General features: G+C 36.4%; 1 long non-coding RNA gene across 6 annotated transcripts in view; it reads left to right on the top strand.

Annotated features, from left to right (window-relative positions):
• Positions 1 to 24,821, top strand: part of LOC104868898 — an 80,919-nt gene that overhangs the window by 44,049 nt on the left and 12,049 nt on the right. For 2 of the 6 annotated variants that reach the window (XR_002025673.1, XR_782122.1), the window contains 5 exons: positions 7,818 to 7,911; positions 10,482 to 10,584; positions 16,126 to 16,251; positions 18,266 to 18,386; positions 18,574 to 18,775. This is a non-coding gene — a long non-coding RNA (uncharacterized LOC104868898). Of the gene's footprint in view, positions 1 to 7,817; positions 7,912 to 10,481; positions 10,585 to 16,125; positions 16,252 to 18,265; positions 18,387 to 18,573; positions 18,776 to 24,821 lie in introns of those variants that run through there. The other 4 variants (XR_002025676.2, XR_782127.2, XR_002025675.1 and 1 more) reach the window with 3 other exon arrangements.

The raw sequence follows: 24,821 nt of genomic DNA on the forward strand, positions 1-24,821 counted from the left end.
TTGTCAAGACAGTTGAGTTAACTTATGAGTGCAGAAACAGCCTCATAACAAGATCCTTGAACAAGATTGCAGATATGCTTAAGTTTCTGGGCTAAGTGGGATTCCGTACTCTGGGAGGCTGAGGTAGGAAGTTTGCAAGTTTGAGACCAGCCTGGGCAACTTACTAGAACCTGTATCACAACTGAAAAGGAGGGAGGGGCTGGGATTATAGGTCAGTATGAAGGCTGTATGGTCAATCTCACGCCACACATGCACACACACGCACACCATTGCCACCACCGAAAAATAAACACTGAATGAAGTATTGTATACACACTATTCAATACTCACTTCTTTTTGAAATAGTCCTTCTCTTCACTTCCCTGATTCTGCTTGGTAAGGCAGGCCTCTCCTCCAGCATACAAAACCCATATCTTGGCCACATAACACACAAAAAGGTTTATTTTTCTCTTATGTGAAGTATAATAGTGTTTTCCCCAGAGAATAAGGAACCTTTCTGGCTTCCTCTGATGGGTAACATTGAACTACTCATAAAAGAAGGGAGAAATCATGGGAGGTATTGAAAGCAGCCTTCATTATGGCTGCTTGTATTCCATTAATAGAGCTCAGTCTCGTGGTGATACTTAACTCCCTGGCAACTGGGAAACAGTCTAGAAAGATAAGCAAGCTGATGATTAGCTAACAGCCTCTGCAAAACAAAGCCTTCTTGTTTATCTCTCTCTTTTTTTCTTTTTAGGCCCTTTATCAGTTGTATTTGTGACTTTTTGTTCACTATCCAATCCTAAATGTGATTTTCCTCGTAGCTCTACTCTGAGACTCCTACTCTCTTTGGACTTCACATATTCTTGGGGCAATCTCATCTGTTCACATGGTTTTAATGTTCATTTCCAGATCAAGATGACCCCAAAACAAAGTTCAGCTGTTCCTGAAACTCTGTACCTTACTGTATCAAATACATATCTACCTCAACATGCAAAAGTGAGCTTTTCAGCTCTATCCTGAATCTTCTCCTTTCAGACTTCACACAGTGACACCAAATCACAAATTACCCAACTCAGAGACCCAGTATGAATGCTCCCTGACTCCTGTGCCCTTCTGAGGTCTGATGATTCTATTTGCTAAGTAGCTTTTAATTCTACGTATTAATCTTTGTCCATCTCAGCTGTTCTAATGAAGCCCATTATGATCAGTTTCCTCCTTGTGTTTTTTTTCGTCTCCTCCCACTTTCAATTTGCTCTCCTTCCACTGTCACCAAAGTAATTTTTATAGAATTAAATTACATTAATGTCCTTTCTCTGTTTAAATCACTCAGTGCCTTCCCTCATCATCCCAATAAAGTCCAAGTGCTTCAAGATGGTCTCGGGTGTCCTCCATGGTTTGGTCCCTCCATCATGCCCCTTTCCTGTTTCTTGGGCGTTTACTCCTACTCCTTCACTATTTCCTATGAATATACAGTGCTTATTTTCTCAAGTTTATCATTCTCTCTCTTCCCTCTGGCCTTCTGCTTCTTTTACTTAGATTACTTGCGCTAAAAATCTAATTTTGCTTTTGAAAGTCTAAATGCTGCTCATTTTCAAGTTTTTTCTTAAATATCACTTCTTTTGGAAACTCATAAAAATCTCAGGTCAGGTTAGAAGTTCTGCTCTTGCTTGTATGACACTTTTGCACTTTACTGAAGCCTTAGTTTTCCCAATGTTATCAGTTGTGTATGTTTATGTATTTCCAAGCTTCTTCTAACAGATCAATTTGTTGGCAAATGCATTTATTAAGTAAGAAACTAGCCAGCTACTACCATATTTCTGGTTATGCTATGATATAAATAGTTGCTTATGTGTCCTATTTACGCACTTTCTGAAATGATTTTACCAAAGCCCAACTTCTGATGGCATCTGGGGCGTAGCACCTCCTATTACTTTCTCTGATGGGAAGATAGGGCTGTTCTTTGTTTGCACACATTTGTTCATTTCTATTATATCAGCCTCTTCAATGAACTCTGGCAGAGCCCAGAAGTGATTTCCATAACACTTTCCAGAGGAACGCAATAAGGGAACTCAGACAGACACCTGCGCATTGTTTACACCTCCCACAGCCTTCCCTGAGCTGTAAATCACTTGACAGCAGCTGGGCAAGAGGGAAGGGAGAGCTGTTCTGTCTGAAAAAAGAGGTCTGAATTTAATAGCCAATTTGATATTTTCAAGTTTTATTATCTGCAAAGTTACAGTATTTTTTATTTTCTAGAACTGACAATTATAGTACTAATCAGTGAGTAGGGATAATTATAAAAATCCAATTTACTTTGGAAAACTTCATTGGGAAAAACAGAATGTGTGGGCGGTAGTCAGTACCACTTTAAACTTTGTTTGAAGCATTGAAAGAGTGATTCTTCCAGCTGTGGAGTTCTCCCTACCCTCTTTTGGAATTGCTTGGCTAAAGAGAGTTAGACTTGCCTGAGGTCACACTCTCTTCTCAGGGCAGCTTGTTCTACTGACTTGAGGATGCAACCTACCAGGCCTCTTGACCCAGCTTAAGACACTTCCTACCAACTTCCAGCAAAATTTGGAGACGCCCATTGGGTTGCCTAAGACCTTGAAGGGAACACACTGAACAGCACATTCTCCCTCTCTGCAAGATAGCTCTCTTTTCTTTCTCCACTGGTCTGGACTACCACTGGAAGGACTTTTCCTTCATCATTGGAAGGACTACCTATTAATAAAAGTAGATGTTAATCCGCATTTCAGATTTTGTAGCACAGAGCCTATATTCTAGATGATAAATCTCAGAAATTAAATATAGTTTGTTAAGTAAAAAGGCCAGGGAGTAAAGTTGATTTGGGGATGGCGGCAGGAACCTGAATACACTACAGAAGACACATTAATTTATGGAAGCTTTAACTTCCAATAGGTAGACTTAGTAACTTTGCTAAAGGGCTTGTGAATTTTGTTATGAGGAGAAATTTTCTGCCTTTGACCTACAAAAAGCTTTGTGGTTGTTCCTATGTTTTTGCTTCTATGGTTTTCCTTATATTGCTAGCTAATAGGTTTTATATAAGTAGATTATTGTTCCAGATTTTTGATGGTAGAATTCAAATGCTGGCCCTCACTAATTCCTTCAGTTTCTAGCTCAGTATTTTAGACATCCTAACAGTCTGATATTGATAAATTATTGGATAAAATTCCTTAAAAATAAATATTTGCTATGGGCGTGGTTAAAAAAAGGAACACTTCTACATTTTTGGTGAGAATGTAAAATAATACAACCATTATGGACACCGGTATGAAATTTCTTAAAGAACTGAAAATAGAAATGCCATTTGACCCAACTTTTAGGTATCTTTCCAAAAGAACTAAAGATATCATACTACAGTGATTCATGAATACCAACATTTATGCTAGCACAATTCACAATAGCTGAATTTTGGAGGCACTCTGTATTCTCAACAACAGATGAATGAATGAATGAATAAAGCAAATATTGTAATTTACACATAATAGATACCCTTCATTAATAAAAGGATAAATTTGAGACATTTGTGGGAAAACAGATACTCGTAATAAATATAACATTAAGTGAAATAAATGAGATATACAAATGTACATACTGTACAGTAACTCTCATTTAAGTAAGGTAAAATGTTAATAAACAGCAGAATAAAAGATCAGTAGAAAGAAACAGAGAGATAGAACTTTTGTAAATGGGAAATGGCTCAAGAGACTGAGGGTAAGGGAATGGAAGAAGGGAAGGGAAAGCATCCCCAAAGAAAGTAAACATTATATGTCATAAACATGAGGTAGAAATAATAAAATAGCAATGAAAACAGGGAAAGGGCATCTGGAGATACAGGTATGGAGAGGTGGGGAGGGGAAGGGCAATTTAAAAAATCAAGATAAATATATACATGTACCTACTCTCTAAGATGAGTGTAACCATCATGCGTTCCAAATATGTACTAACAAAATTAAACTAAAAAAAACAAAATCTAAGTGGTCAAGATCGCACATTGAAAAACTAAAAAATAAAAATAAACAAAATAAGTATCTGCCTAGTGATGCCTTACTCAATTTATTACCCAGCCTGGTCCTTTCAAGTTATAATAATTCTGTTTTTTTGCATCCAATTTGACTTTAAGATGTTGTTGAAACTACTATTTTAGTCTGCTTATATAAATAACTTCTCTATTCTCTGTCCTCATTTGTTGACTTATGTGTCTGTACACCATAACCCCTTAGTAATGGAGACAGTGATCCTATGCAAAAAGGAGAGCTTAGTATGTGCCGGGAGCTGCACAGAATGTTCTATCTACAACTTTGAAATACTTTTGAGATTCTGAAAGAACTTCTGCGCAATGTAATTTTTCTATTTCTTATATTTTGTTGTGTTTCCATTCTTTGCAAATTGGCAGCACGTTTAGGAACTAATTAGACTAATTAGGTTAGTTTATCTAATTAGAATATTTGATTAGTGACAAATACTCATATTTTGTACTCACCATGTATAAAGAAGTTAAGAGCATTTCGTTGCCTGTTTCTAGGCCTTGGTTGCACTTCAGTGAGATCAGGTCTTGGAGGAGATGACCATTCATGACAGACTACTGAATCTTTCTTGAGACTTGCATTCCCCTGATCTATTTCTGTTGCAGTTGGAACTGCTCAGCTTTGCCAGTGAAGGAGTAAGTCTGCTTCCCACTACTTCAAAGGAAGGGAGCAGCTCAAAATACCAAGAACAACATCAAAATGGGAAAGAATAACAATTAAACATACACAAGAGAATTGAAGAAGTGAATATAGAAAGAGTTATAAATAGTCAAGCAAAGTAATAGGTTAAGGGTGCTTATGAGCAAATCTCTCATTGGTGCTGAACAGGAAACTGGCAAGAGAGAGCTAAATTAGAAACTTGTCTCCTCCTAGTATTTATTGAATCCTCAGAATATGTGTTTCTGGAACTGTGTTATGCTCCCTGCCCCAGAAGAGTCAACAATGGAGGATGTTGATGTAAATAAACATGACATTGCTGCCTTAAGGTAACTTCTCACAGAGGAGTGGACAGAAGAGGCACAGTGTGGTTCTGCAAACTGGAACAGGTGTTCAATGGAAGTTGAGCTTCTTAGGCTTTTAAAAATTACTGAAGACTACTTCTTAAGAAAAAATGCTTGTACATTGATTTACTGACTTATGTTTTCAAATAATCTGTTTAAGAAAATTTTCGTGTTTAAGTAGGAGATTCCTTAAAGGAAATACAACTTCATCCTTCTATTGATAACAGGTTTATCAATAGAGCGCCCAACTATATGCATTCACAAAAGAGATCAGAATCACACCTATGTAATAGGAAAAATGTAGATTCTCTTTTCTACATCTTGTTTATTAATGTAATGTAGTGAAAATAACCCCATACTTATCTCATGTATTTCTATCTCAAGCAAGTCTCTGCCTCTTTGGGATGTTTCCATGCCATTTTAGATATCGGAATCAATATAGGACAGAGAGAAGAAGTGTATGCACACAAACTAGGTCTCCATCCCAGATCCTCCACTTTTTTTATGATAGAAATTAATTATCTATTACCAGGTAATTTAATACCTATACATAATCATGTGTCAGATTCCTGAGTTCTGTGTACCAAAAGCAGGCAACAGTACAATAGTTGTGTTTATTTATTGATGTATAATATAAATTGTTTATGTAAATATGTATAGATTTGATTGGACTTTGATCTTTTTGTTGGGCAAACAGAAAATTCCTTTCAGCTAAAAGATATGTTGTTTTAGCATTTAAATATCAATGATGTAAGTCATAGCTCCCTTTTCTTGTATTATTCCTTTTGGAAATACTGGTCACATAATCAGGAGATCACATAAGGTCCTGTAATTATATTTTTTAAAAAACATGTTTTAAGATGCTTGTAAAGTATACTTTACTAGTAATTAAGCTATCAGAAGATGCAGGAATGTCAGGCTGAGGGTGGATGTAAGAAATGAAAATCATTATACCAGCAGCTCAGGGAGAGAATGATTACCATTAAATTTAGCTCTGTTTTTTTATGGTACACAAATCCAGGAAAACCAAATTAATGAAATATTAAGGAAATGTATACCTATTAGAGAAATTCTCTTTTGTGATATTAAAGTCAACAAAAATACCATCCAAATATAAAATATAGATGTTAAATTTGTTGCATATAAAATGAAAACATCAAATAAAAATGATTTAAACAAGCTATAACCTACTTATTTCTTATATAAAAGAAGGTAGGGTTGGGGATTTAGCTTAGTGGTGCCACTGCCTGCCTCACAAGCACAAGGTCCGAAGTTTGATCCTCAGTACCAAAAACAAAAAAAGAAAAAGAAAATAGACTGGGGAATCTATATTAGTTTATATTAGTCATTTTATTACCATGGGGATAAAATACTCAACACCCATAACTTAAAGAATTATATTTTTGTTCACAGTTTTCAGAGCATTCAGTCCATGTCGCGAGCCGGCGACGCAGAGCACTGTCCAGCAGTGTCTCAAACCTGAAAGAGCAGCGGGGTGGAGATGGGGCAGAGAGAAAGGAAGGACGCCAAGACAAGAGTCTGATCAAGGCGACGTTTATTGCCGGCAAGCACCGGCCTTTTAAAGCAAAAAACCACAAACTATTATGGGATGGGTTTACCATAGTAACTGAAAGGTCACACAGGAAAAGAGCAAGCAGGTTCACCAAAACAACCCACCGTGAGTAGTAGTAACCCGGACAACCACACATCTAAAGGTCAGAGACAAGAAACTGTAACTTTCAGGAATTCCACAAAGGAAACACTCTACCTGCTAAACTGGAGAAACTTAACACATATAGAGTTACTAAAGTTAACAATACTTACAACCAATACTCATGATCCCCACAAGTCCATGGTTGGTTGGCTCTAAGGCAAAAATGACATGGCAGAAGGCATGTCCTAAATATGGTGTTCAACCTATGTCGGTCAGGAAACCAAGAGAGAAAGGAGCAGCAAGGACAAGGATACAGCCTTCTGTGTCACAGCCCCACTGACTCATCTCCAAGAAGTTCCCACCTCCAAGGAGGCCCCACTGCTAAGTAGGTCCAACCTCCTAATAATACATTCTGCTACTGAACTCATCGTGGGTAATTTCACTTCTATGATCCAATCTTGATAGACTATCACATTTTCTTTCTTTTGTTTTGTTTTGTTTATTTTTTGAGACAGGGTCTCACTATGTAGGTGGGACTGACCTGGAACTTCCTATGTAGCCCAGGCTGGTCTCGAACTCACAGTGATCCTCCTGCCTTAGCCTCCAGAGTGCTGGGATTACAGGCATGTGCCACCACACCCGGCTCTTACCAGTTTTCTTAATGTTCCTAATGTCAACGAAGACCTAAACTCCTCTGCATGTATCGATGCATCATCTTCAACATTTGTGACTTCCAGTCTCTTGGACATTTTGTAGTCCAAGATGGCTGATGTGACACCAGTCATCATACCTGGATTTTAGGCTGTCAACAAGAAGGAGAAAACTACAAAAGTTATTTGTCCTTTCCATTTAATATAACTTTCTGGAAGTATCACACAACGTATTTCCACCTGCTTTATTGGTTAGAATTTGGTCACATGAGTTCATTGTGCAATGGGATAAGGTTGAGTCTTTCTGGGGTAATATTGGCAGACAAGTAGTAGTCTATGATACATGTAGAAAATACAAACATGAACAATGTCTTAATGACAGTTTTATAGAAAATTCAAATGTGACTTTTATAGAAATGTATTAGCTGAGGTAAGAGAAAAAAATCCTGTGGTCATTCAATATTGGTACTGCTTGTCTCAGGTCTCAATCCTGTCTCCAAGACAGCTGAATGCTGATGATCCAGAGAAATACTCACATATTTCACACACCTTGGTGCTTGTTCACTTCTATAGGGGTGAGTCTACTTTCAAAAAAATAAATTCTAATGAAATAAACATAAATCTAGTTCTTCTTTAGGAGGCTTAATTGATGCATAGACTTACATTCCTTTGACCAGCTAGTGAGAAACAGATATATGCAACTTTTATCTGTGGTTTCTGTAACAAAAGTTGTGGAGAAAGTGCTTGTTCAAAACAAGTACACAATCCAGACATAAACTTTTCTCCTATCACTTTAACAAATCTATTTGAGTCCCATCTATTGGACTGTAGAAAACCAGATTGCTTTCCAACACTGTCGTATTGCTTAAGAGGGACATATACTGTCATGTTCACCTCCGACTTTGGACATAAAAACACCAGTGGTATGTTTTTATGGATTGATTTACTCGTATTGTTTCTTTTCCCTGCTGTGTGGATCCTGAGGTAAGACTTGGATTTTCTTATTTTACACAGGCATGCATGCACACACACAAATACAAGCCAAGATCCAAACCAAAACAAGAAAACTCCTAATCAAGGTAATTTTGTACTAATCAAACTTTTCTGAAAAATTCAGAGTAGAGAATTGTATCACATATATAGTGGTACCTCCATTTTTGAACTTAATTTGTTTTATGACTTTGGAGAAAATGGCTGCATTTGTGTTTGTATGAGGAAGATGACCATGGTCGTGTTTGTCACTCAATGTGAAGTTTGCCAATAGAAGCAAAATTTGCTGAATGCTTTTGTTTATGAACTGAATTGTTTGCAAACAGAAGCATTCATGAATTGAGGTATTACTGTGCATGAATAAGTTTCAATTAGGCAGTAGACATCTTAGGAATGAGAATTCTTTTAGCCACCAAACCATTCCCATTTCTACTCTCACTATTCCTTTTCAGACCCAAACAACTGTGCTGGGTTCCCTGTATTCAAAGACCGTATAATAAAGCTCTCATTGGCTCTTACCCCTTTGGCATCTTCAAAGTGCATGGAACTGCACAGGTGGATAGTGGTTATGATCATGTGTGTATATACAGACTACATTGGTTATCTTTGACCTCTTCCTAGCATTTACAATCAGAACAGTGAAAATAAGACCTTTATGGAGAATAAAATGAGATGAATAACATAAGACAAATTAGTGTGTACAAAACACATAATTTAATAAGGGTTAGGTATCATTATTAATCTTCAGTTGATACTGCTTATCTTACTGAGAAAATGTTGAACCTTTTGGTTTAGGCTGGCTTTAATTTGAATACAGATGCCCCCAGAATTTGAACTGGGTAGATAAACCTACATTAGGGGTAATAGTTGGTTTATTCTTGGGACACGTGTGTTCGGGGAGCAATTTCATTAGAGCAGTGGACTGCTAGTTCTTTTATTGTAATTCAGTAGTGAAAGATGACAGTTAACCATGCAAGAGTCAAGCAAGTGAATACTGAATGAATTAAATAACTCATTCAACAAGAAGGAAAGGTTATATGCTTCATTCATTAAGCTAATTAGTAATAGTTTTCTCTGAGCTTCACATCCAAATGAACAATAAAAATAGTATAACCTACCTGTGTCTTGGAAATCTCTATCCCTTCTATCTTCACTTTGGCTCTGCATACCACACCACTTACCCCTTTATTCATTTCTTTCTTAACCTGCCCTCCTTTTCCCCCTTTCTCTTCTACCTTTACCTCTTTAGATATATTGCTTTAGTTGGTCATGATTAGAGAACTATAGTAGCTCACTTTTCTTTTGAATGTGTCAGATATGTTTAAGAAATAACCATATTAACTTTTAAAAGCAGAAGTATTTAACATTTTCTCTACCTTTTTATTTTTTGCACTCAGTGGATTTTCTAAGAATACTAATCCTTAATTGAAAAAATTTATTTATATACACCAGATGTTTCTCTTTCAGGCTGTATTTTACTACTTCTCTATAGTTTCTCAAGTTACATAATAACCATTTCTTGAAGATTTTTTATTTGTCAGACACTGAGAGAGATGCTACGGATTAAATAAGATTTGGTTCCCTTCCTCAAGGAGCATATACTAGTATATTTGGAGAGACAAAGCATAAAATTCATAACACCCAATTTAAATAATGGTTCAAAACATTCCCTACTGTATGTCCTGTTAAAAGATTTAAAAGTTAGGTACACAAGACCCACTTTAGTTACACAATTATATTGTCCATAAGATTTTAAGAACAGAATCATACAAAAGACATCTTACAATGCTCTTCAAAAGGAAAGCAATACTACATTCATTTTCTTTTGGAATAAGATCTGCAAAGGTGATGCATCTATGAATCTCATTCAGCAGCACCATTTTCTCTCTTGTTTGAAGATTATTATAATACTTTTTTCCCCATATACTAAATTCACAGTCTCTAGCACTCACTCAAAATTGAGTGTCACTTAAAAGAAAGGCAATTCTTTTCTGGTACAGATGAGTAATTTTTCATTGAAAATGTCATTTTAGATGTAATAGTCAAATCCCTGGACTCAAACAGGGAAAGGTAGCAGAATTTTCTGTTACATAAAATGAAAGTACAAAAAGGGAGCTAATTTTTCTTATGTAAGAAAGAAAAAATATTTTCTTAGGTTACTCACTGGTTATCTGGGAGGAGGAATAAATGATGCATCCTCGAGAAGTCCTTAATTAGGAAGAAGAAACCATCCTTCCTTACTGACATCTTTGGCACAGGTAAGAAGTCTGACAACTTTCACCCTTAAGACAATGTGGGTTTTTAAGCCATCTTTGCAGTTGGGAGCCTCATGGGTCCATGTCTTCACCTAGGACCTCAGGTTAGCATGGAGAATGACAGATGAGGATTGACAAAGTTACATAATTTTAAAATATCAACTTTGATTTTAATTTTTCTATTAAACAATTTATTTGTTTATAGAGGAGAGGGTCAAGAGCACAGCATAGGAGACGTCATTTTTCATATACCATATAACTGTAGATTCTCCAAAATAGTGCTTTCCTGACTTGGATACCAAAGACAGTTTCCTAAAGCATTTGAACTTTGTGGGGTTGTGAAAAGCAGATTGCTTGGGGTGGGACAAATGCAAAGCTAGAGATTGTAAGTGTGTTAGTTACTTCCCTGTCACTGGGACAAATTGCCCAGTTCCTACAACTTTGTGGAAGAGGAATTTATTTTGGCTCCTGATTTTCAGAGGATTCAGTCCATGGCTGCCTGGCTCCAAAGCAAAAAAAAAAAAAAAAAAACCTGGCAGAGGGATCTGGCACAGAATAGCTGCTCCCCTAAGGCAGTCAGAAAGCAGAGAGAGGGAGGGACCAGAGACAAGATTACATCCTTTTAGGTCATGGCCCCAGCGACCTGTCCCCTCCAAACAGGCCACATTTATGAACATGAGACTTCTGGGAGGGCGTTTTAGATCTAAACCCTAACAAGAGACATTTGATGTGCTGAGAACAATGGTACGGCAAGGGAAATGGCATGAGGAAGAGAATACTGTTGCAACAGATTTTTGGATCTCAGGTCTAGAGGAAGGCTAGATCAAGGAAGGGACTTGAATGTGGGAATAGACTGTTTAGTACATTAGAAGCTTCCAATTTTGAATGTGTATGTATGTGTTTATGATTAAAGAGGTGACATATATGCTTTAAATGTTTAAAAGCCTCATAAGAACAGTGAGAGTGTCCCTGCAATAGCTGCCTTTCAACAACCCAATCCTAATTCTAGAGGAAACTGATATCACCAGTTTCTTGTTACATATATTTTATGCATATATTTATGTATTTTATGCATGTGTAATATAACTATATTTATTCTTTTCTTTTACCATATAGAGGAAGGGTTTTGAATCTTTGTTTAGTCACTAAACCAGCTGGAAGTTATATGCTTTCCCTGGATAAGAGACAAGCTCAGACCACCAGAATTAGCCAGAAAGCCCACTAATTTTCCTGAAAGATTAAAATAAGAAAATGGAGATATAATGTGCTGAAAGAATCAATGCATGCAATTATTGGGATGAGAGTCACCGTTAGTTATTTGTGTTTGTTTGTATTTTGGAAAATATAAAGATGCTGTGTCCTGTCTCATGTTATTAAACATATCCTAAAATAGAGCAGGCATAACTGAATAGGAGAGTCAAAGCTGCCTGGCTATATAACCTAAGCAAAGAAGCACTATTCTTTCAAGCTATGTTAGATTACATTTTAGGTGAGTTTATCAGATATTATGTTGTAATTTTCATTTTCATAACATCAGGCACTTTACTTCAAAGTTATGTTGAAAAAAGAAGCAAGAGTATCTGACATCTGAGTTCCTATTATTTATGGCTGTGACATGGCCAATTCCCTCTTAAATTCTAACTTCTCAAGGCAAGTGGCTGTGTTTTACTGTTTTTGCATTTCCCATTTAGTTTAATTCTTAGAACATGGTAGATACTCTGTAAATAAGTGGTGGATGAATGACCAAATGAACATATCTATAAATAAATCAACAACTAGACATGATAGTGTATGCCTGTAATCTCAGTACCTTGGGAATCTGAAACGTGAGGATCAGATTTGAACCCAAATTGGGTAACTTGGTAACTTAGTGACACCCTGTCTCAAAATAAAAAAACAAAAAGGATTACAAATATAGTTCAGTGTGAAGACCTTTGGTCCAATATCCATATCTAAAAAAAATGCATCAATCACTCAACTTATCAATCAGTGGTTTAATGGCTGTAACTTTTCAATGATGAGTTTTTCCATTTGTGCTTCAAAATAGAAAAAGGCATGAAGAATCTAGCTTTTAGTACTTTTCTATGGCGACATTTCATAAAATCCAGTGTGGCAATTCTTGTCATTTTGCTAGATTAAGATGTTAATGAAGAAAAATTTATGAGCCTTGAAATTCTTTTTTTTTTCCAGTTGCTTTACCTTCACTTTCAAAAAGGGTAAATACACATCTGTGTACCTGGAATAGAAGGCAAATTACATAAAAAGATTAATTAGGCATGTCATAGACATTTTTAAAACATAAATTGTAGCACTAAAGAAATGGTAAAAACAATCATTTCCAATATGCTCTGTTGGAGGATTTCAATTTTATTAATGTACTTGAAAGTTGACTCAGTCTGCACCATTACAATGTTAAACCAAGAACACAGGGAACATAGGCTTTTACACGTGGAAAAACTTCAAAAGAATTGTCCATTAAATATTATTTTTTCTGAGGAAAAAAATCCATGCTGGGCCCAGCTTTGTTATCAGGAGGGTTTGTGTTTGACATTTTGGAAGCAAGAAATGCAAGTGGTTTAAAAAGGTGAGAAGCCAATTCATCATGGTGGTTGACATTTGGAAACTGATATTATCATTTGCAATTTAAAATTCAGAAATGATAAAATAAAATCAGAGGGTCTTATTGAAATGTAGATACTTCTCTGGGAAAACAACATAATAGCCAGACAAAGTTAATGGCTTTGAATTGAAATGTCAACTCCTCCCCACCTCACAGTCAAACTTCATAAACAATGAGTTTCTGCTTTCTGCACATATAAAATTGTATAACTATGAAAGTGACCGTGTATAGAAAGATTTAAAACTCCGCTATATGAGCTTTCACCATAGCTAAGTGTTTTCTTAACTGTGTATTATGTGCTTTTTGACCATGTTTGATTTATTTCTAGTCAAAATGGGGAAAGAAGAACAAGGAGGATGGGGAATGGCAATCAAGTTTGTCAAGTTAGATATGAGTGGGATGACTGAGGAGATAGATACACTTGATTTGAATATAAAGATATATGATAGGAAACAGGGAGATGGATCTTTTGCTAAAGGAAAGGAAATCAAGAGATTGATGGAAGGGGGAGAGAGAGGAGAGGAAGGGGATGAAAAAGAGCTTAGATGTGTTAGGTACATGACCAACTGCCAACAATGAATGCAGTCATATGTACAGCAAGCATCTATTAATAAAAATTTTAAGAAGTTAAAAAGGAAAATCTCAAATGAAAAATGAAATATCACATGGTATCCCACTAATATGTGCAATTTTTATTAGTTACAATAAAAAATAAATAATAAAAGATTTAAAACGCAAATTCAAAATTTGAAACATTAAAAATATGAAGGCAGAAGAAAATATGTTCAGTTAACTCTGAGAACTTTGCTTGGGAGATAAGTTACGAGCTTCTATGTGCTTATGCATAGATTTTTCTGGCTTGAGACTTCCATCTTATTATATCAGGAGGTATTTTCAGTAACACCTGCATCGTAATTTATCAAACTGGAGGAATTCTTCAGAAACTATAACCTCACAAATCACAGAAGGTAACCCCCTCAGAGTCCAGGGCCCAGATAGTCTGTTGGCCCTAAATTTGATCATGGATATTTTCACTGAGAAAAGTAGCACTAAGATTGAGAAACTGAATGGCATCAGTGATTTTTGTACTCCTTTCCTTGTCTTGCACTGACAATTCTGCTCCTTTCTAAATATTGGCTTGCTCTGAGTACTATGCTCAGGTTTCTTGTAGTTACTCTCAATCAGCAAAGCAAAATATTCTGTTTCTTCTTTCCTTACAAATACTACAAAAAAAAAAGTACTCAGTGGTTTGTACAATTGACAACTGCAATCATTGCTCCAGGGCAGATTGAGGAAAACTTGTATTCTTCTTAATAGAAACCAGAAGGGCCTGTTCATCTACCCTATGGCTGAGGCGCACATTTTACTCTCCGTGATCTAATTCAGAGGAGAGATTGTTGCATTTTCAAGTGATTTATAAAAATAGCTGGTCGCACTAGACACCATCTGACGTCAATGGAGCATTAAAAGGCAGTGACCGTCCTCCAGAACATCTTGGTTGAGGCTGTTTGAGGCTCAATGTGCAGATATTTAAGAATATCAGTTTTTCTTTTGACAAGCAGCCATCTTTTCCTCTTGCAAGGTAATTTTCATCACTAGCAAATATGTGATCAATATTTGTTTTTTTCACTCTGCCATGGTGCATAATCCTGTTCAAAAGTTCAGCTGCATTGGAGAAAGCTGTGAATATGGTCGGAGCAGACTTTTGAAGTCCTTTGGAAATTTAGTGGTAGATTCTTGCATATTTTCAAGTCCACAGACTACCTCTTACAGAATTGGTTTCCAATTATACGTCTTTGTTCCAAAACTTCTAGAGGTGACCTATGCAGGAAGCCACTGGATTCTCAATATTAGCTAAGATAGCAACTTGTCTCCCACTTAACAAATTCTTTCTGGGATTTAAAGTTCATACCAGAAGCCAGATGTGAATATAAAAACATCAGATAAGAATGAATTAGGAATCTGAAAAGTCTGAACATTCTGCTATCCCAGAAAAAGGGCAACTGATTCTTCCTTCCAACATGGAGCCCCCCCATCAAACTAGATGCTGCATCTCCTGCCAGTGCACCTGAAGTGATCTTGTTATATCATTGTGGCATCAAATTATCTTCCTTTTCTGCTCACACTGCTCCCGTCACTAGCTGAGACTTTATCAACCCTTTTACACTTTCATGAAAGAATGACCTTCTGACACCTTTCATTCTATCTCTACCCTATTTGTTTAACCATAGTCCAGTTGCAATCCTTCTAAAATACTAGTCCGATTATCATGTTGGCCCCTTGCTTAACAACCATCAGTGTCTTACTATGTTAAAGCTCCTCCACCTCTATGTCTTTAGCATGGGCAGTGTATCTGAAAGTGTCCTGTGACTTAGAAGGACTGTCTTACATGTTTTATATGTTCTTTGAAATATTAGCTTGGTTTTTCAATTTGCATATATGAGAATTAACTTTAGAAGGTCTCATAAGATAAGTGAATCTGCTGGAAAAATAAAAGAAAGTAGAGGGAGGGGAAAAAAGAAGGGAATTAAAATAGGTTATGTACGTGTACAAACTTCCTACAGTGAATGTGATCATTACATACTGCAAACATATACTACTAAAATAATAAAAGATTATAAAAATTAAAATAAATATGGCCTAGCCACATGCCAATTAACAACTGTGTTTGTATCTTGTTCACTTCTGTCTCATTGGGAAATTGAATGCCTGGAAGGTAGTGTTCAATTAAAATATTAATTCACTAAAGGATTGAATGAATAACTCTGCTCTATACTCTTTAGCTGGGACTGAGTTTTAAGTACAGGCTGGAGTGAAAACAGTAACTTCTTTATAGCTAAAATGATGAAAATAAGTGAAGTACTGATTTACATTTTATAATTTTTTTTAGTAAAATTGCTTTCTTATAACTTGCCTTTGTTAAGCTCTTCACAGTTAAAAACAGAACGTACAGGCAGACAGCAGGCTGTCCTGAGGGCCTCTCAAGATAAGAAGTCCTGTGATTCTGAACGTGTGTCAGTTAATCGCCTAGGATGTCACACCACTGGAAAGTAAGATTTTGTTCTATTCTTTAAGTTCTTTAATAAATGTGTTTCTATCTTGTGTAATTAGAATAGATGAGACGTGGATCTTAGAATGACATGTTGTGGCTAATCACCAAGATGCATCACTAAACAACTGCCAGTGGAAAACACAGAGCTATCAGATCAAATCAATACAGATGGCTAAAAGCCCCTGCAGGAGGAAGTGACACAGACTTCAATTGTCCACCTTGTTTCAGGCCACTTTGTGTTTAGTGAAATTATTGTAAAGTTATTATTGGTAGTTTAGGACTCCTGGGGGCGCGTCTCCTTTCTTCTCCTCTCCTTTCCTCATTTTTTTTTTTTATTTCTTTCACCTTTAATTTTAGTGCAAAGAGCACGAGCTTTGGAGCCATACAGTCCTGGATTAAAATTATACTTACAAATCGAAATGCTGGGATCATTATTTTCTTTTGTGAAGACCTGCTTATTCTACTGTAAGGTCACCAATGTTGAAATAAATCACATATATAGACTACCAGGCACATAATAGAATCTAAATCTAAATCTTCCCACATATTATGCATTAACTTTCCCTTTACTGAACTTATGAGAACTCCTGAGTCTTGGTCTTCTTGGTCTGTGAGAACTTTGGTGACTTGCATTAATTTTCAAGATACTAACAAGAATAATGGTTTGTAGACTCTCCAGAATTTCACAAGTGAGAGAAATTTTAAAAATTTTAAAGCACTGTTTTCATTTGCATCTCTCTAGTGACCAATGATGTTGAACATTTCTTATATGTTCATATGTTTATTTGCTGTTTCTTCTTGGTCTGAGAAATGTCTGTTCATTTCCAATGCCCATTTTTTGATTGGGTCTTTAAATTTGGGCTGTCTGATGTTTTTAGTTCTTTATATATTCTAGATAGTAGACCTTTGTCTGAGGAATAGGTGGTAATTTTTTTTTCCACATTGTCTGTTCACCTTGTTGGTGGTTTCTCTTGATGTGCAGAAACTTTTCAATAAGATGAGATTCCAGTTGTTGATTCTTTGGGCTAGTTCATGAGCAACTGAAGCTTTGTTCATGAAATTTTTTCCTGCATCAATGTTTTAAAGCATATTTGTACCTAGTCAAAAAAATCTGTTTCTCTGTGTTTATTGAGGAAGGGTCTATGTTTCACTTTCTAGAGAGTTTAGAATTTTTCTTCAATATGTTATGTTCACAGCTGATTATTTTTTAATTGGATATTGTGAGATAGTTTAGCTGAGTCACTCAAGAATTTATTGGTTTCATATACAGATATAATTGTAGTGGGAAGGGAGGCAAATAGTTTAAAGAAAGATGGGCAATAAAATGTGTCTTACCAAAAAGACCATGGGATCTTCAGTCAAACGACCTAGGTTAAAAGTCATCCTTTGAGGGGTATGGGGAGAAAATGAGAACCAAGACATTTCACATAAAGGTACAAGATCCCAATGATGAATGTAACTGTATTGTAAACCAAAAATGTACCAATTAAATGCCATGAGAAATCTCTTTTTAAAAAAATCATCCTTTGTACATTAATTATGTAAACACAAACAAATCATTTAAAACTCCTCTCAGTCCTTTTATTTATAAAGTTGGATACACTTCATTTGGGCTTTTTGAATATTAAATGAGTTTGTGCATGTGTGAAATTCTTTTAACGGGCAGCTTTGTTAACGTCGTACTTTACTTTTCTCACAAGAGAATGAAAAGTGTAATTCCCAATTCAAAGGATTTCTTTTTGCACACACAAAAGGAGATATGCATCTGTTGTATAGTTTACAAGAACAGTGTTCTCCAAAAGTGTTTTGTGTTTAGAGGCGGGGCTTTTGGAAGCTGACAGATCATGCGAGCACCATGCCCACCAGTGGATTAATCCACAAATGAGTTCATAGATGGATGTGCTCTTAGGGGGTGGAACTTTGTCATAACCATCTGGTCACTGGAGACGTGACCTGAAAAAAGGTGTATTCTTGTCCCTGGTTTCTCCTTTTCTGTTTGTTGGCTCCTATAGGGTAAGCAGCTGTCCTCTGCCAGCCTTTTTCACTCTGCCATTTCTTCCCTGGTGCCAATTGACTTTTGGACTGAATCTGCTGGAGCCATGGACCAAGACGAACTCCTCCTTTAAATTTCAGGTATTGGGTATTTTGCCCCCGCGATGGGAAAGTGATCAATACATTTGCGAAGGAACATAATGAATAGTCAAATGGAAGCAGGGGGTAAGGAAGAATGGCAACTGTTTTTCAGTTCTTAGAATTTTCTGGGGCATGGAAATTCTAACTTATTCCTATCTAGTGAATTGCTTTCTTGATATTCCTTTAGGAAAGAGGATAACTTTGTATGCATTCTTCATTACTACAATATCTAGAGTCCCCTGGATGCCTACTAGACCAACTTTGATTCAACTTTTTCCTCATGCAAGAATTCTAAATAAGAAAAGAGGGTTTGCTCCACTTTTGACCCCAGAACAGATCTATCATCTATTGGGCCACTTGGATTGGATAAAAATAAATAAGTTGGTGCTACAGAGATTTGTTTGTATTGTTTTGTTTTGTTTTTTCTGCTATTGGGGATTGAACTCAGGACTTTGCGTTTGCCAGGCAGGCATGCACAGCAGGGCCACTGAGCTGCATCCCTGGTTATAGAGATTTTTAAGGGACAGAAACACAGCCACTCGTATCCTTATGGAACAGAGAATGGAATAGACTGGGCAATCATTTGCCCTTCCATGTTCTGCTGACTGTGATACTCCTCACTGAATTCTGTTCTGGTTACCTTTTAGCATTTGTAATTAGAGTAGATGAGACGTGGATCTTAGAATGACAGTTACCCAGAAACTAAAAAGACGATAGAAAATTATTTCATTCTCTCTCTCCTCTCTTAACTTCAACATCTATTCACTCATCCTTACTATTGACAGATAAATTTGCTTTCAGTTTCATGGAGTAAACACTGGCAACCAGAAGAGCAGGTCCACTTTTCTCACACCAGTTATCTACATACCAGTCAGCACGTGAGCCCTTGTAGACGAGTAATCTGCCTTCCTAGCAAAGGTAGCCTCTTCAATTTTCCGTAAGAGCCCATCCCTGCATTCATTGTCAGGGATATTGTGCAGGAAAACTTCTTTGATTAATCATCATTTCCTTCTTGTTGAATTATATCTATTAATCTACTTATGAGCTAAATTCTTTTACAAGTGATGCCATGATATTTATTCATGTATATGGATGTGTCTGCCTACTTAGGAAAATTTCTCAATGATAGGTTTCTAGAAATAAATTGTTAAAGCAGAGCATGTTTATATTACATTTTTTATATTTTAGCTTCCTTGTTTTTTTCATATCATTTTTTATTAATACATGCTTGTAAACAACTTCAAATAAACCCTCTGTTTATCTGGTCTTTCCTTGTAGTTTTACCTCCATTTCTTTGCTCTCTACTAACGGTAGGATGCCTCCAAAGCTTTACCACTTTCAGTAATTCTTTCTCTCCTATTTTCTCTTAAATGCATTCAAATCATATTTCTATTTCTATCATTCCAATAAAAGTACAAATTTCAACAATTTCCTCTCTAAATCCAAGTCAAATTTTCAATACTTGTTCTCTTAGCATTCTTTACACAGTCAATTGCTTATATTTTTCCCATTTCTTGCTTCTTGTTTTGTTTTTCTTTCTCACGTGATTTTCATCATCTTTGACCAAGTCTTTACACAGTCAATTGCTTTTCCCATTTCTTGCTTCTTGTTTTGTTTTTCTTTCTCACGTGATTTTCATCATCTTTGACCATCCTCAGCCTTCTCACTGCTTCCTGTCTTAAAGTTTTCCTCCCCACTCCTTGCCTCTGTACTTCTCTCTCTCCCACTCCCCGCTTTCTTTTCCTTCCTTCTTTCCTTCCTTTCCTTTTCTCTTTGCTTCTTTTTTTCTCTCCTGCACTGAGGTATAATACCCAGCACCTACAACTTGAAGGAGGAATGATTTATTCTGGCCTGACAGGTTTCAGAGGTTTCAGTCTACAGTCCCTGGCTGCGAAGCAGAAGCAGCATGGAGGAAAGGCCTGCAGTGGAGGAAAGCGCTGTGTGTCTCGGCTGCCAGGGAACAGAGAGAGTGGAGCGAAGACCCAGAGTGAGATTTACTGGGGCGAGGGGATAAATGCCCATGGGGCAGATGCCAACCAGGGCAAGAAAGGGTCCTGTAGACCAATGACCTGCTTCTTTTGACCAAGTCCAGCCTCCAATAGCACTCTAAGCTCTGAGCACTTCTGTGGATTAATCCACTGATGAGTACAGCATCCCCATGACCCAATTACCTCAAAAAGCCCTGAACCTGAACGTATGAGGATTTGGGGAATATTCTAAATCTAAACCATAGCAGTCTCTTTTTTTTTTGTACCAGGGATTGAACTCGAGACCTTGCACTTCAGAAACAGGAAGTGGAACCATTGAGCTAAATCCCCTGCCCTATTTTCCAAATTTTTATGTTAGAGTATAGCAGGGTTTGGGATTTGGTCTTCTTTTAAGATACTCATTTTCTTGGTCATTTCATTCAGCCTTATGACTTTAATTCAATGACAGTTTAACATTTGCTAACCTGGACTTTTCCCTTGAAATTCAAACACATATATGCACATCTAACTTTTTTTCTTGGTATCTCCACTTCAGGTTTAATGGATACATGGAATATCATAATTCCAGTGGGAAATTCTGAACATATTCTATGCTTTCTTTGCCTTTCTACTTTCGATTAATATCAAATCAAGTTTTCATTTGAGCCATTCTTTCTTCTTTGTCTCTCATAGTATCAATGCATTTCTGATAAGCTTACCTTCAAAATACAATCAGAACAGATCACATACTTTCTCTTCTGCTATTACTGTCCCAAACCACCATCATTTCTTACCAGAATTGTTACAGAAGATTTCTGATTGATCTTCCACTTCTACCCTTGTTCCTTTTCACTTTCCTGTCAGGAGTGTGGAGAGTCATTTGTTAAATCATCATTCAGATCCTGTCAGCAATTTCCCACCTCAATCAGAATCACAGCCAATGTTTTTATTTTCTGGGGCAGCGGGCAGGGTAAAACCCAGGCTTTGCACATGCTCAGCAAATACTCTACTACTGAGTTACATCATCAGCCTAAAGTTACATCAATGTCAATAAGGCTTTTACATAATTTGTCCTCGGTGACATTCAGACTGCATTTCCTTTTATTCTTCTCCTTGCGTTATTTGGTCTTGCAACAATGGCTTTCTTGCTGTACCTTAGTTTACCAACCACTTATCTATTCCCGGAATTTGCATTTCTTTTCCCTTCATTGCACACCTCAGGTTACCCAGAGAAACGCTGTAGAACATTTAGGTTGTTTTCAGGGAGTCCAAACCCAGGCAAAAAATATGAGACAAGAGCGAGTGATGCGGGGAAGGAGGGAAAACCTAGGCAAGAACACTTGATGAGCTGGCTTCTAGTTAGTGCGAATAACTGTTCACTTTACTGGGTGGTATCCTTATGTGTCTCTAGGGGAATATAAAGAGGAAAGAATTCATCCACAAGATTCTTGTAATAGTTGAAGTTTACCCTCGTGGACATTAATCCCCTTGTATTTCCAACTTTTACATGAGTGGGTTGAAGTGTTGAGGATCTGCAATACTATCAACAGGGAGTCCTGGGGTAGAAGAAAATGAATGAAATTAGTCACAGACCATATATAACTGGAATGAGACACAGATGAGACCAAGAGGGTTTTAGGGATGCATATGAGAGGTCTGGTAAACTTTTACTGGAGTGTTCTCCAGATATTCATAGGACTGACTTTATTTTTAAGCAAAAGTATTTTTTATTTAAATGTAATTTTCCCAGTGAGATTTTCCCTTAAACTCCCTTTAAAAACTATAATCATGTATATTTTCCTATCTCCATTCTTCATTTTATTTTTCCTGTATCACCTTCTTCTTCTTCTTCTTTTTTTCTTTTTCTTCAGTCATGGTCTCACTATGTGGTGAGACTGATATGGAACTCACTATGTAGCCCAGGCTGCTCTCAAACTCACAGCGATCCTCCTGCCTCAGCCTCCTGAGTGCTAGGCTTACAGGCGTGCACCACCATGCCCAGCCCTATATCACCTTATAATAGTCCATAAGTTTACTTATTTTATTTACCCCAAGCTTTCTCACTAGAGTTTAGGTTATGCTTTTGGACTGTTTTATTCATAGTTACATTCGGAGCCTAGTACATACTATACACTCAATATGTATTTGGTTAATGTAGTATTCTAAAGATGTTTTAAAATAAAGACAGTGAGCTTTCATGACATGCTTTGGATTAACTTAAGAACATTGTACTAAATAAATACATTATATATTTATCTAGCCAATTAAATATTTTAAATACTGAAAGATAAGGTTTAGTGATTTCTAGGTATGTCCTAGAGCAAATGCAGTACTAACTAAAAAGATTCATCAATATCCACTGGTCATCAAGCATTTATTTGTACAGCTTCTTTATTATTCTAAGTTGCCTTTTAGCAATTTTCTTTATTGATCTGTTTCACTCAGTCTCTATAGAAATAATCGCAGAGGTTGTCAACAAGCTCATTCTTTGTTTGGCCCTTTTCCAGATGTTAACGGTGGGTCCTTAAGAGTTGAACAATAATGATAGAAGAACATTCACGAACATAAAGTTCTGAGTGGAAATGAATGTGGATAAAATAAAGTAAAATGAAAAAATTGTTATAGTTAAAAACCTATAAACATATGTGATGAGCATCATAAATTATGCTATATGTTATCAGAGTAATTATTAATGTTTATTTTAATTTTTTAAGAAACAATAATATTCTTGGTGATTATGGTTGAAAGAAAGAAGGCCAAATTGTAGGAACAACATGACTATTATATGCATGTTTAAAATTTATATATTTAGCACTAATACTATTTTCTTTACACAAAATTAGATGGCATAGATGATGAATCACTGATGTATGTCTGCAACTTGGTTTAACCATTTATTAGCTTGTATGGACTTGAAGAAGCTTTTAAACTAAACTTGTAAAACCTCTGATTACACTTAAGCTCAAAAGATAAATTCTTGGCCAATAAATAAGATGATATAATGAAAACAAAAGTGAAATGTTAGGTCTTTCTAGCGTTAATACTTATCAAAACATAACATGTAAAATAATCATGAGATAAGGAAGAAAAGTAGATAATATGACTTTAAAATTCCACTAATTCTTTTCAATGATGATTTCAATATTAAAGGTAAGAAACACAGTAATAGGCTAAGAACTGAAGGTCACTATGGTAAAGTGTTACGCAAATAGCAGATACTGGGTGGCGTATTTGGCTCCTAATACTATAGCATTCTCTTTAACACTCATATAATTCAGAGCAATTCTCTTTTCTCCAAAAAATGTTATGGTCCTGTCTAAAATCTCATTAAACAGTGGAAGAGTAACTGAACTCAGTTCACAAACTTAGAAATTAATCGGTAATCAGATCTGCCAGTTATAAATTTATTGTCTCAATTCTACATTAAATTACAATGACTGCCTTGTGGAAATATTGCTGAGCCTTTCAGGTAGATTTCCTTTGTCATATAAGAGAATGTTATGCTTTGACAGTGGAGGACTTCGAAGGAAAATTCAAGGAAGAAGGTGCTACTTTCTTCCTAATTTCAGTTTGTTCTTCTCGCTAGGCTCTCACAGCATGATTTCTTTAGTACTGGGATTCTCGAGGCCCCATTTCTCCAGTGCCTGGTTCCCTGTTTCTACATCATCTGTGAGATCCAGAAGCACCCTCAGGCAAGGAGTTTCTCTCATGATCTCCTTAGGCAGTTTTGCATCAGAGCATCCCTAGAGCGACACATCCTTGATGAGATTTCTTCTGATCCACTTGTGCAGCATTGCGCTGGATTCTGAGGCATGAATCTCCTCTGCACAGCTTTCTCCAGATGGGAGATTGCCATCAAGCTCTAACAGTAAAGTGTCTCGCAACTTTCCTCATACTCTCTGGGCCACAGTGAAGTGTGGGTCTTAGCCCTGGAGAATGTCCACTTTGAACATTCTACCACAATCCTAGAGATAGGGACTATTCTTTATTTCTGCAATTCCTACATTGTTTGTAATTCTGGTTTTCCTTATGTGTTGTTACCATTTCAGTGCCTTACCATTTCAATTCCCTGTTAGAGTTATACTTCAGGAAAGTTTAAAATTTCCGTATCCTTATTCTTATTCTTATTTCCTTTTCCTTATTCTAATTACTGTGTAGTTTCTGTATCCATGTCTGATATGGGCAGACACACCAGTGTGTATTATTATCTACACAGGACAATAAGACAACAGACCTGTTCTATCTGGATTTCATTCTGTACCTTTGTTAACACAAGGCTCATTCTATTATCTCTTGAAATAAAGCATTTAAAAATGGTTAAAAATAAGGTTATTGATGATATAACTATTCTACCCCAAGAAGTCTATAGAAAAATATAATGAAGGAGAAGTTGCAGGAAAAAAGACATACTATTTAAACAGTGCATGTGAAAAGCATTATTTTTTAAAAGCTACATAAAAATGTGAGA

The sequence above is a fragment of the Fukomys damarensis genome, unplaced genomic scaffold (genome assembly GCF_012274545.1).
Source record: "Fukomys damarensis isolate Sample0158 unplaced genomic scaffold, DMR_v1.0_HiC HiC_scaffold_1, whole genome shotgun sequence".
Lineage (NCBI taxonomy): Eukaryota > Metazoa > Chordata > Mammalia > Rodentia > Bathyergidae > Fukomys > Fukomys damarensis.